Source organism: Rhipicephalus sanguineus, chromosome 11 (genome assembly GCF_013339695.2).
Source record: "Rhipicephalus sanguineus isolate Rsan-2018 chromosome 11, BIME_Rsan_1.4, whole genome shotgun sequence".
Taxonomy (NCBI): Eukaryota; Metazoa; Arthropoda; class Arachnida; order Ixodida; family Ixodidae; genus Rhipicephalus; species Rhipicephalus sanguineus.
Genome location: NC_051186.1, coordinates 85,434,616 through 85,446,836, shown reverse-complemented (window position 1 = coordinate 85,446,836; position 12,221 = coordinate 85,434,616). Strand labels below are relative to the sequence as shown.

General features: G+C 45.7%; 1 protein-coding gene across 3 annotated transcripts in view; it reads left to right on the top strand.

Moving 5' to 3' along the window:
- The window catches only part of LOC119374441 (synaptosomal-associated protein 25), a 302,757-nt gene that overhangs the window by 81,958 nt on the left and 208,578 nt on the right, over positions 1-12,221 (top strand). The gene's annotated exons all lie outside the window — the stretch shown is intronic.

Here is a 12,221-nt window from a genome sequence, read left to right as displayed (position 1 = left end):
GACGAAATTTGGCAGCGCCCAGAATAGTGCTGCCGTTCTCTCTACAGCGATCGGTCGCGAAGTTTCTCTCTTACGGGCGTCGTTTGTCGTTACGGCACCTCGCTGTCGCGGCTTCGTTGCCCCGTAGAGCTCAGAGGTGGTTTGAGGAAGGGAACTGCCCAGAAGTTTGCAATATTAGCGTGGATTCATTTCCATCCACCTGACTTGCGGGCTCTTAATTAATTAATGTAGTTATTTAATGTGTCACACTTAGTTACATCAGCTTTGAGGAGCATATCGACGTTCCATTAAAGGAAGATGGGCAGTATCACGCAACACGAATGTGTACTGACCTTTAAGACTGGGATGATCAATCAATCAATCAATCAATCAATCAATCAATCAATCAATCAATCAATCAATCAATCAATCAATCAATCAATCAATCAATCAATCAATCAATCAATCAATCAATCAATCAATCAATCAATCAATCAATAACGGTTAGAAGTAAGATTATAAATAGCCATGATATCAGAATTGTGGCCTTCGTTGCACTTCGGAGAGCTTCTCTTTTTGTCTTATCTGCATGGGAATCGGGACGCTAGTCAGTTGTCATGGGCACCTTTAATGGCGTATCCACTGGGATTCTTGCTGTGCGAGAAATTAGGAATTGGTGTAATTCAACACACCTTTTTACGTATATCACTAGCAATTGAAGCAGGCAACCGCGAACATGCAAGCTTTGTTTTTATGTCTGTGGAAAAAGTTACGCAGTGTGACCTTGTTTCGAAAATATTTACATAAAATGTAGAAATTAAAGAAATCGCGAAGGCTTGCGTGTCCCTTCGTGTGTATCATTTGGGCCAGTGAATTGTCCACGAGACATTAGCCCCGGAATGTCCGTGTAACGCGCTATGAAAAAGAGCCCGAACTACTGTGACAGATTTCGATAATTATTAACACCCGCATTGATGAAGAACAAGCGTGTTGAAGCCCACGTTCTCAACCGTAGTCGTCTGCAGATGTACTACTCATCCACAGGTGAGCCTTTGTTTTCTTGCAGTGTGTGTCTTCCCTTTCGTCTCTACTTCTTGAGCTACAGTTCGGGTGCCGTTATAATCTCCACATGTCTGCCAGCCGAAACCACCCGTCATATTATGTTTCCGCATTCTGTTGGCCCTGATTGGCTCGCTGCCCGGCCATGGCCTTTCCGATTGGCTGACTGTGAAAACATGGCGAATCACGAAGGCGTCCGGAATCGCACCGTTTGTTCGGGTATGGAAGGAACGGAGCTGCTGTCTACCAGAGCAGTGCAGTGACCTCTGGAGGAGAGGCATTCTCTTTTTCAGAACGAAAACAACAAACCAACGCGGCTTCTTCAAGCGGAGCCCTGTACAGGCTGAAAGATTGACGGGAGCAACGTGTCCTTGTTTAACCCTTTCAGGCCCAGTGATTCCAATTGGAATCATAAATTTTGTAAGTCAGTCAGCAAGCACCTGGTAAAGATAACGCATTGTTCTTCTTCAAGAGTTCATATTTAGCATTTGCTCTACATATGTTGCCAACCTGGTGCACTCAACAAAGCGAGGTCACGTGTGAACGAAGAAATTACAGAAGTGGTCGCGCTGCTCGCGCATTTCGCTCAGGCAGCTTCTTCTTTCACCGCGGAGAAGTAGGGCATTTATCTGAGTTCTGTGTCGAAAATCGAATTTTCGCCGTTGGGTATTTTGCTGTCCCATCGAAATAATTTTTAAGTAAGAAATTAAGAAACAAATCATCGACATATTATGAAATAATAATTAATTCACAAATTAATTGGGTCGCTAATTACTCTTGATTGAAAAGTGCGAGCACAGTTTTTTTTTCATATTTTTGAACTACCATGATCATGCGCATCTCAAATTGTAAAAGCCAGTTGCTTACACCGAAAAAAAAAATAAATCAGGACTGAAAGGGTTAAGGACGGCTGGGCGTTCATACTGGAGGCGTATCGTGCGCCTGCAATTTTTATTTTCTTTTTTGAACACTTTTGAAGGAAATTAAGGAAACAAAATCACTTAAGGGCGGCAGTTAAAACTGGTCGCCGTGATTCTTTAAAGATCTACGTGCTGACAGCTTTTATAGGTCTATATTCACGTTGACATTAATTTTTATGACCACGGATGAGTGCTCTCTACCGGCGTGAGCGCGCTTTCGCATTATAGTAAGTGAAAAGTTTCAGGTTGGTGGGAACATTGGGCTAGGAATGTGTCGGCGTGTGACGATACGAAGCCCCGACGGAGCTGTCGTCACATTAGGTACACGAGAAAATGAAAAAAAAAGAGAGCAATGAGGCGAACTTTCTTCCCTGGGTTTTTTTCGGACGGCAAGCTTAGGGACACTCAAGGCAAATATTAAGTCGAAGTTGCTTGTTGAAGTAGCGGTCCACAAACCTCGTAGTGCTACTTTTGTGCCAAGGTAGTGCTTGTTTTGAAATAAAATCACGTTTTAGTGGTCCGCATCGCGTTAGTGCACTTCAAGTCACCCGCCTGAAAGCAGTCTTTCTGACGTCACTGTTGCCGAGCCCGTCGTTGCCCGCCTTTACTGCGCGGCGGCGTGCAGTGGCGGCGTGCACCATTCGGGCATCCGGCAACATCACATGCATGCGGCATTTTGTCGAACTTTCTGTCAGAGCGACTTTCACGAGCGCGCAAAACACGCGGCAGTACGCGATACCGAAACTACCACTGAGACGCGACCGCGTGAGCGAAGCAGGGCGCCGGGCGAAGCGCAGTTCGGCGAAAATGGAACCTTTCAACCACGCGCGCCGTTCCCCATGGAAACCCCAAAGAGGTTCTTTTTTCCATGAATCAAACGGAAACGAACAAGCAGCATTTTATTACGTCTCTTGATGCACGGAAGATTCTTTTTTATTGCAGCTTGTTTGATTACGAGTGATTAATTGTAGTCGGACTCTCTCACGTCATCGGGATCATTCCCAAAATGTCCCGCTCGTGGCGCTTATCGTGCGATACATTTACCTTAATTTCTCGGTAAGTAGGGCACCGCTGTTGATATTGCTGTTTTAGACGTTGTCATACATTGAGCTTTCGCTCTGACAAATTATTTGCCTTTAGTGTCCCTTTAATAGCTAAGAAAGCTTTCAAAAGTTTGTTTCGAAATACGTACCTTGATGACGCTCGCTCGCTCGCTCACTCACTCACTCACTCACTCACTCACTCACTCACTCACTCACTCACTCACTCACTCACTCACTCACTCACTCACTCACTCACTCACTCACTCACTCACTCACTCACTCAACTCACACCAATCACTCCGACACTAACTCACTCCCACTCACTCACCACTCACACTCACTCACTCACACTCACTCACTCACACTACTTACTCACACTCACTCACTCACACTCACTCCTCGCTCACTCACTCACACTCACTTACTCACACTCACTCACTCACTGACACTCACTCCACGCTCACGCACACTCACTCACTCACTACACACTCACTCACTCCACACTCACACACTCACTCCACACTCACTCACTCACACTCACTCACTCCACACTCACTCCACACTCACTCACTCCACACTCACTCACTCACTCACTCGCTCACTCACTCCACGCTTTGCTCACTCACTCCCACTCACTCACTCACTCACTCACTCACACTCACTCACTCACTCACTGCTCACTCACTCACTCACTGCACACTCACTCCACACACTCACTCACTCCACACACTCACTCACTCACACACTCACTCACTCCACACACTCACTCACTCCACACACTCACTCACTCCACACACTCACTCACTCCACACTCACTCACTCCACACTCACTCCTCATCACTCACTCACTCACTCACTCACTCACTCACTCACTCACTCACTCACTCACTCACTCACTCACTCACTCACTCACTCATTTACGGGCGCTTCCGTGTTCCTGTAGGTACAGCAAACGCAAACCTATTAAACTTTTACATAATCAGCAGGCATGATAATCGTATTTTGAAATCATATAGATGTTCACCTCAACCTATTTAACTAGCGCAATTTCGGCGATGCACACACGTTTCTATTATGGGCTGCCTATATTTTAAACCTTAGAAAAAAATCTCTACAGACCATTATCAAACAAAAACTGTAGTCCAAGTTAAATTTCTGCAGATTTTACATGCAGTTTTGCCCAACCCGGTCTGCTAAAAAAAAAGAGCATAAAATTGATGAACATGCCTGCTTCGGCGTTATCATCGACCAGTCGAATACGGCCTCGCGAAGCTCTCTAGCTGGAAAACAGGAAGCTTAACGCAGAAATACCCTCAACGGCATGCAACCTTCTCGGCCTATGCAGCAGGCCCTCTATGCAGTTGTTAGCGTCGCATAATCCCAGGGTTTATCGTTATGGTTCTCGACTCCGGTAGTTTTCGTAACTAATTCGCCATATATTCACTGCTTGTACGTTTGCTTAACGTGTTTATTTTTCGTTTTATACGATCGTGCTGTGGCGTGCGCGTGCATATGAAACTGAATCGCAGAAACGGTTTAAGCTCCCGGCATTAAAAAAAGAAAGAAAAATCAGTTTTCGTCGGGTACTACGATCCTTTCTGCATTGACGGTCACGATCATCAGGTTCAACGCGGAGCTTTAGCTTTGTTGCCGCGCTATCTAGCACCTTCCGTTTATCTAAAAAAAAAAAAAAAACAGGGGGGGGGGTGGGGAATGAAAGCTTACGGAGAAACTGATACACTTGATTGTTCGGCTGTGTCAATTGTGTGCGCATGTTCAGGGAAGATTAAACGCTCTAATTTTATTATTGTGTATTCTTTAACGGGAGTAATTATTGTGCATCATTGCGTTCCTGGTGAAGCGAATTTCCGTGGGCTTGATAGTCAATGATACATTATCTTCTTAATTAGCGTTGATTAACGTGTCACAGTTTTTCAGTACATATTCCTCAGCTTTCAGTTACTTTTCTGTTTTTTTTTTTTTCGGCTGTTCAAGCGCGCAGGTTGTTCATTGTTTTAGTCCCGTTCATTATTATGTAATTGTTAAGGGCTTCCAGAATGTCGGTGACGTAGGCATCAACAATATAGCGTAGAAGAATTGACGGCTGGGCTCGTTGGTAATAGTTCTTAAATATCTTGAAAAACAGCGCGAATTACGGCACAGAAAGGAGAAGATAGGAGGACAAGCCTATCTGCTGTGTTCATTTGTCCGTGTCATAATTTGACCCGTTTTGAAGAAATTTAAGAACAGTTACCAACTAGCCCAGCTGTCAGTTCTTGTACGTTAGCGCTGTGGTTAGTGCTTCTGTCTTCTCTTGTCCGTGTCGTAATTTGCTCTGTTTGCAAGATGTTTAAGTATAGCGTAGGCGCTCCTATTTTTCGAGCTTGAATTCAACCAGAATGATATACCCGCAGAGGGTGAGTTTCTGAAGCCCCCACTATGCGTGAGGTCGTTTCGGCCTTTGGACTTTGAAACACGATGGCTTTTTATGAAGCACGTAATATGGCTAGTGTATTTGTGAAGGAAAATTTTTCATCAAGCGAAAAGGGCGAACTGTTCGCCGTGAGAAATGTGACACGCCATGGCGTGTGAAGAAACTAAACGTTGATGCGGTTTTTTTCTTTTTTTAAGTTTTACTGTTTCATTTGCAAACATGATCAGCTGAAATACGTTTCTGAGACCGAATTTGCGTAGCGTTTCCTTCGTAAAAATCCTTTTTCTTTTCGCTGTTTCGCCACCGGAGTTGACAACCGATTCAAGATGACTACGTTATTGCCGACAATTAATAACAAAAGTTTCTGGGGCTTTACGTTCCTTACGTGCACTTTACCTAAATACACGGTTTTTGCACTTCGCTCCCCTCGATTGTGAACAATTCGAATGCACGCCTCGATATTTTCCCGTTTCATTACTGGTTCCCAACGCGAGCACAGTCACTCCGGCAAGAGAGCACCGCTTTGTATTTCAATGCGCGCGAGTGATTAGGTTTAGTTATAGAAGCACGCGCGTCTCGTACGCGCGTGCGCGGCCTTCCTCTACGTTCCTCGGCCATTCCGCGCCGTGTGCATCCGTTAATCTGGCCGACCCTGCATATCCCACCTCTCGTCTACCGCCGTCCAAAGCCCATCCAACCGTGCCGCTTTTTCTCTCCTCCGAGATTCCTTCCCTCCGCGCGCCCCCGATCTCGGTCTCCTTCCTCATTACGTACGGCGCTATATTCACGGCGTTTCTCGATTCGCCGCACGTCTTGCGCATTTCTCCTGCACTCGCCCCGAGGTGCTTCCCCTCATTACGGTTCCCGTCTGGTGGTTCGCTTCGCCCGCTCGCTCGCTTGCAGTGCGGCGAAGCCGAACTGCGCGCGCCTATATCGTTTCGCTGCACACACACAGCTGCGCGTGTTGTTCCCTCGTGCAATCGATCCACAAGTTCGGCACTGAAAATCATTCTCTCACATTGTGCCTGTATAGTTGGGTCTTTGTCGCACTTTGTTCTTTTTTTTTGTTTCTCTCTGTGTTTTATTTGCGTTTCATCTTATCGCCTCGCAGCGCGCTTATGGAAGCCTGCCCGTTTCTCTGGGATGTGCTGGCGTATATATATATATACGTTTCGGTTCATTTGGGCTTGGAAATAGCCGCTGCCTTTGACCGCCTTTGTTTCAAGCTGGCCGTGCGGCCGCGCTGGATAGCCGAAGCGAGTGTGCTAAGCGAAATGGGGGTCGTTTTCTTTTTTCGGGGCTGTAGCGCGCGACGCTCGCTGATGGGTTGCACGCGTACTATTTGTGTAGTTTTGTGCAGTGTGAGGCGGTCGCCTGCTGTTATCTGCAGCGCGATGTTGGCGCGGGCCAGTTAGGTTACGCTGGGTAACTTAGAGACTCGCGTTACACCTGGCTTCGCGCCGAAATTCGAGAAGTTTCCCGTATCTAAGTGGGCTCGTATTATTTTGACATAAGGACAGTCGTTGCAGATTTGAATTGTTCAGAGCGTGTATCAGGGCCACTTTAACCGCGCAGGGCATTTCTTTAGAGCGCTGTATTTCGCCACACTGAAACACGGCCATCTAGCTTTTAGAGACGGATATATATATATATATATATATATATATATATATATATATATATATATATATATATATATATATACTCATGCTTGCCCTGTAGAGTCGTTTCATACCCCCGAAATACCGCCTTTCAAAACACTAACTGTGCCAGCTATCTGTGCCAACGTGTACATGATGGCGAGTTTCACGTACAGTCTCGAGCTTTATGACAGTGTACACAGTAAGGTGATAATAAATAATTGTTTGGGTTCAACGTCCCAAAACCACGATATAATTATGAGGGACACCGTAGTGCAGGGTTCCGGAAATTTTGACCGTCTGGTGTTCTTTAACGTGCACCTAAATCTAAGCACCACGGGCATCTAGCATTTCCGCCTCCATCGCAATGTGGCCACCGCGGCCGGGATTCGATCCCGCGACTTTCGGGTCGGGAGTCGGGCACCATAACCACTATAGACCACCGTTGCGGGTCATTACAGTAAACACACTAAGGCAGGTGTGAAGCGCGAAAAGACACGGACGAGGCCGAGGCATACAAAGCGCTTTGTCTCTCTCGGTCTCTTCACCTTTCGTGTCTTTTCGCGGTTCGCCTTGCCTTAGTATGTAAGCCTACCAACCAGCGCATATCCATGTTCTATAGTTTAGTGTACACGGGAGCGTATTCCGTCTCTTGCAAGCATAGCGTTCTGGCGAGTGGCTGTCGCAGTATCGCAGTTAGTTCGTTTAGTCAGCGGCACTTAGTTGCATGGGGTCTGGTATGGAGTAATGGTAGGCGTGGATAAATGCTAGTTAACCGTTTATTCTCGTCTCTGCGCGAATAGATCACGCTTACGCATGATCTATCCGCGTAGGGACGAAGGCGCCTTCGTCGTGTACGTTAGGGTACGCACGGAAGTATAGGGCAAGTGGTCAGTCCGCCCGTGCTGTGCGCAACTGCGATATAACACACCGAATTGCATTTTTGCGCCATGGTTAGGTCTTCCGGCGATAAAATTGTTCCGATGTCTGTGTGTCCTGGCGTCGCATAAGATACGAACACTTCCATCTTGAACGAATAAACAGCGCGAAAAAAAAAACCAGGACCAGCAAGGGAATGACCGACACGGGCGTGACAGACACGAACATTTCCCTGATATTATTAATTCACCCCCCCCCCCCTTCCTCCTCCGTCCACCCGAAACCAAAAGAAGGAAAAACTTGATCCGAGTGAAAGCATGACACGCTCAGTCTGTGTCCGAGGAAATCAAGATATGCTAAAAGGAAAAAAAAAACTTGATCCGAGTGAAAGCATGACACGCTCAGTCTGTATCCGAGGAAATCAAGATATGCTAAAAGGAAAAAAAACTTGATCCGAGTGAAGGAAATCAAGATATGCTACGGCAGCATCACCGATAGCTGCGTCTTTACGAAAGCGGTGCACGCAGTTGTGTCCGTGGGCGTGTGACTCTCAATCCGCCTTTTATCTCTTTGAGATTCCGGGTGAAATTGGAGCGTGAGTTCAGCTGGCGGTCGATAGAGAACTATCTTTTCGTTAGCTTTTTTTTTTTCCCCAACAAGTAAAGTTCGACGCTCGATCTCGACTGTATACGACACGTTGTTCGTCGTTTTGACTTTGGTCCCCGGACGCGCATTTTTTCCATTCGACCTCCGTGGGAGATTGGATGAGGATGGGTCTCGCTCACCCTCCCTTACCTCGCCCTCTCTCTCTCCCTTTCTCTGAATCGCTTTTTTTTTTTACGCACCCGAAAGCAGTACTGCATCCATGAAACCCATAGCTCTGTGAGTACGAACTGAGAAGTAACGCGCGACTCCGAAATAAAAAACAACGAAAATCGACGTAAGGTCTCTGGCCTTTGTTGTTGGTTTGTCTAGAGTAGGAAGTTGGTGAGGTGGCCTGCAAAAAAAAAAAAAAAAAAAAAGAGAGAGAGAGAGAGAGAGGGAGAGTGAAGTAAAAAGAGGATGAGGGTGAGAGAAAAAGTGAAAGGAATGTGCGTGGTACGCACCTGCCCGAGGCGTGGCAAGCAAGTCATCGAAGCTATTGCGAAGTCATCAGGAAAGCTACTCATATTAAGTAGAGGTAATATAATATGGACACTCCCGTCACATGTTTCGGTCCTGTGCATCCAAACAGTGCAGCGTAGATAGCGAGTGGCAATAAATATGCGTGCAGCCTTTGAGGGAACTGAATCTAACATCCCTCCAGGCAGGACCAAGTAAGTATGACAAGCGCAGCGATTCGTCCTCACTGTCGTTCCGTCTGTGTTTCATTCCTTTCTAATGATATATCAGACAGCGTGGTGAAAGGGCCGCATTCCGAGACTCACTTTCGGCGACAGCGTTGCTTTTTGTGACTTGTAGAATCTCGAGTATTGTCCAATGATCGAAGCGACTACTTCGCCCGCATTTCCTCAACCAACCAATCAGCGCGCACTTCAAGCGATATTTCTGGCGATGTCTCCAAAATTGATTGTCTCGGAATACGTCCACGGCACGCTCTCGCAGAGTTTGAGGGTTCTCGCGAGCGGCACCTGGAGGTTGCTGATTGTAAAGCTGTGCGAAGCAAAACAAATGAAAATAAGAAAAATAAGATAGTCTACGGCTATGAATAGAATACCGCTTCATCAAGACGCACTCACTTCATCAATGTCTGTTGCCGGAAGCGCCAGTTGCCGCTCGACCTTTTCGATTGTAGGACTTCGTTTGCGCTAGTAATTTTTTTTTCTGTGTCATCAGTATTACAAGCAATACACCATAAATCTCGCTGTCGCTCCAGGTACGAATGAGGACATCTTCGAAGAAGATGGAATATTCGGACACGTGTGCAGTACACCTTTCGTAGTCGCACCGGTAGCTGCGTCGAATTCTCTCCTTTTTTTCCCCGTCTTCTTTTTTTCTCTTTTTTAACTCTTATTTCCTTTTTTTTTTGTAACAAACATCTTCTATAATCTTTTATCCCCCTCACCTCTCCCCCAAGCACAGGGTAGGCAGCAGGTCTGAGAAATGGCTAACCTCCCTGTCCTTCCGTCTACTTCTTCTTTCCCCTCCTCCCTTGAGTATAAGCTTAGCCGATGAATGGATGCTGTCCAAGAAAAAAACAACGAAAAAAAAAAGTGAAAACCAATTTCGGCTCTCTTTGATCTACCGCGAGCGCTTTGGTCTCTTCTTGTGAAGGAGTTCACGAAATGAGTCGTGCGTACTCGAACACGTATCGAAGTTTTTTTTTTTTTTTCGCAATATAAAAGAGAAGGTTCTTGAATGCCAAGTTCCGAAGCTTAACGTCGACAAAAATAGTGTCGTTGAATGACAAGGTCGTGACCGTGTTTGTCGGTTGCCGCGAGCGAGGAACTCTGTTGAATGGTTTGGGTAATGATGTACACGTCTTCTTTTGTTTAGGCTCGATGTTGATTCTCTCGGGTGGCGTTTTCGCCATAGTCGTACTTGTCATGTTCGTTTGCGTTTGCTTCAACAGTCAATGCGCACTGTTTGTGCTATTTTGAGGAGACGTTCCTTTTGGTACGGCTTCATTTTGGCAGTCTTCATCTGAGTCGGTATACAGTGTCGTTTTGTGGTCAAATAACTTCCTTCCCCAGTTCATTCCCTGACTGTGTATGTTTTGCATCGTATGTTGTAATTAACTAAAAATGGAACCCCTCGGTTTTCGTTTTTCTAGTTTTTGTGCGCAGGCGTTGGTTTGGCTCATTAACCCTCAAGCCTGGAGTCGCCCCACGAAATAGCCTAACAGCTGCAATTCTTGGTCATGTCACGGATTTTTTTTCTACAAACACGTCGGCCGTAGCTTTAATAATATAATGACTTGGTGTTTAACGTCCAAGAACCACGATATGATTATGAGGCATTGCCGTAGTGGAGGGCTCTGGAAGTTTCGACCACTTGGGTTTCTTTCACGTGTACTTAAATCTATGCACGTGGACCTCTAGCATTTCGCCTCCATCGAAATGCGGCCGCCGTGGCTGGGATTAAATCCCGCGACCTTCGGACCGCAGCTTTGTCATTTCCAGTGACACTGCCAGATATTACGGATGAGACGGGCCCTTCCAAGCGCGTCCTCCCGTTCTGTTCGCCATCTGCAAACTGCGTATTTCCTCCGCGTTCTTAAAACGCTTTGTGCTCTTCCATTTTGCGTGAGCAGGTGGAATAATGAGCTTTATATATCGATCATATTTTTGTTTTTATCCCTGGATGGGTGGTACCTTCATTCCAGGCAGTCGTGGTCTGCTGCTTCTGTATGTCGAGTTACCAGCTCTTCAATGATGCTAAAATCTGAAATTTTTACCTAACATATGATGACGTTTTAGCGTGCGTTAGAAACGGCCTAGCTATCCGGCATCGCATTATGCAGATTGACTTCGATTTGGTTCAGTTTTTTTTTTACTCTTTCAAACTCCTTTTAAAGTAGGCTCCGACGATGCTAAATGGAGTGCGAAACGATCCGGGTAATGGAAAAGTGGCATTGGTTAAGGCGTCCCCTTCTGCTAGTTCCATTTTCTAAAAAAAGAAAAACAAAATCAGTGCTTTTCAAAAAGCATATCACAACGCGGCCAAATTGATCTCGATGTTGAGCGGTGATTTTTGCTTGAACTGGCTGCAAATTGGTTTTTCTCGGCAGCCTGTTTTCTTGCTCGTTGAAGGGTGCTTTTCACGTCACGCTGATGCCCACCTGGTCGTTTTGTGGAAGTCTCTTTTTTTTCTCCTCTTTACGCTCTTATTCGACGTACCTTCATTTCGACTGCGCATAAAAAAAGAGTGCGTCTGGCTTACGTACGGACCCATGAAAGTGTCTGTCTATAAATAGCTTCCTTATGTGCTACAGAAATAAACGTCGTGTCCTCATCTCAGACACTACTACGTCTGGAAATCGCGTTTCGGCTTAAAAAGTCTACATGCGTGGCTACATACATTTGTATACATACATACCTACACGCATGCATAGGCGCATACATACATACATACATACATACATACATACATACATACATACATACATACATACATACATACATACATACATACATACATACATACATACATACATACATACATACATACATACATACATACATACATACATACATACATACATGCATACATGCATGCATGCATACATGCATACATAAATACATACATACATACATGCATACATACA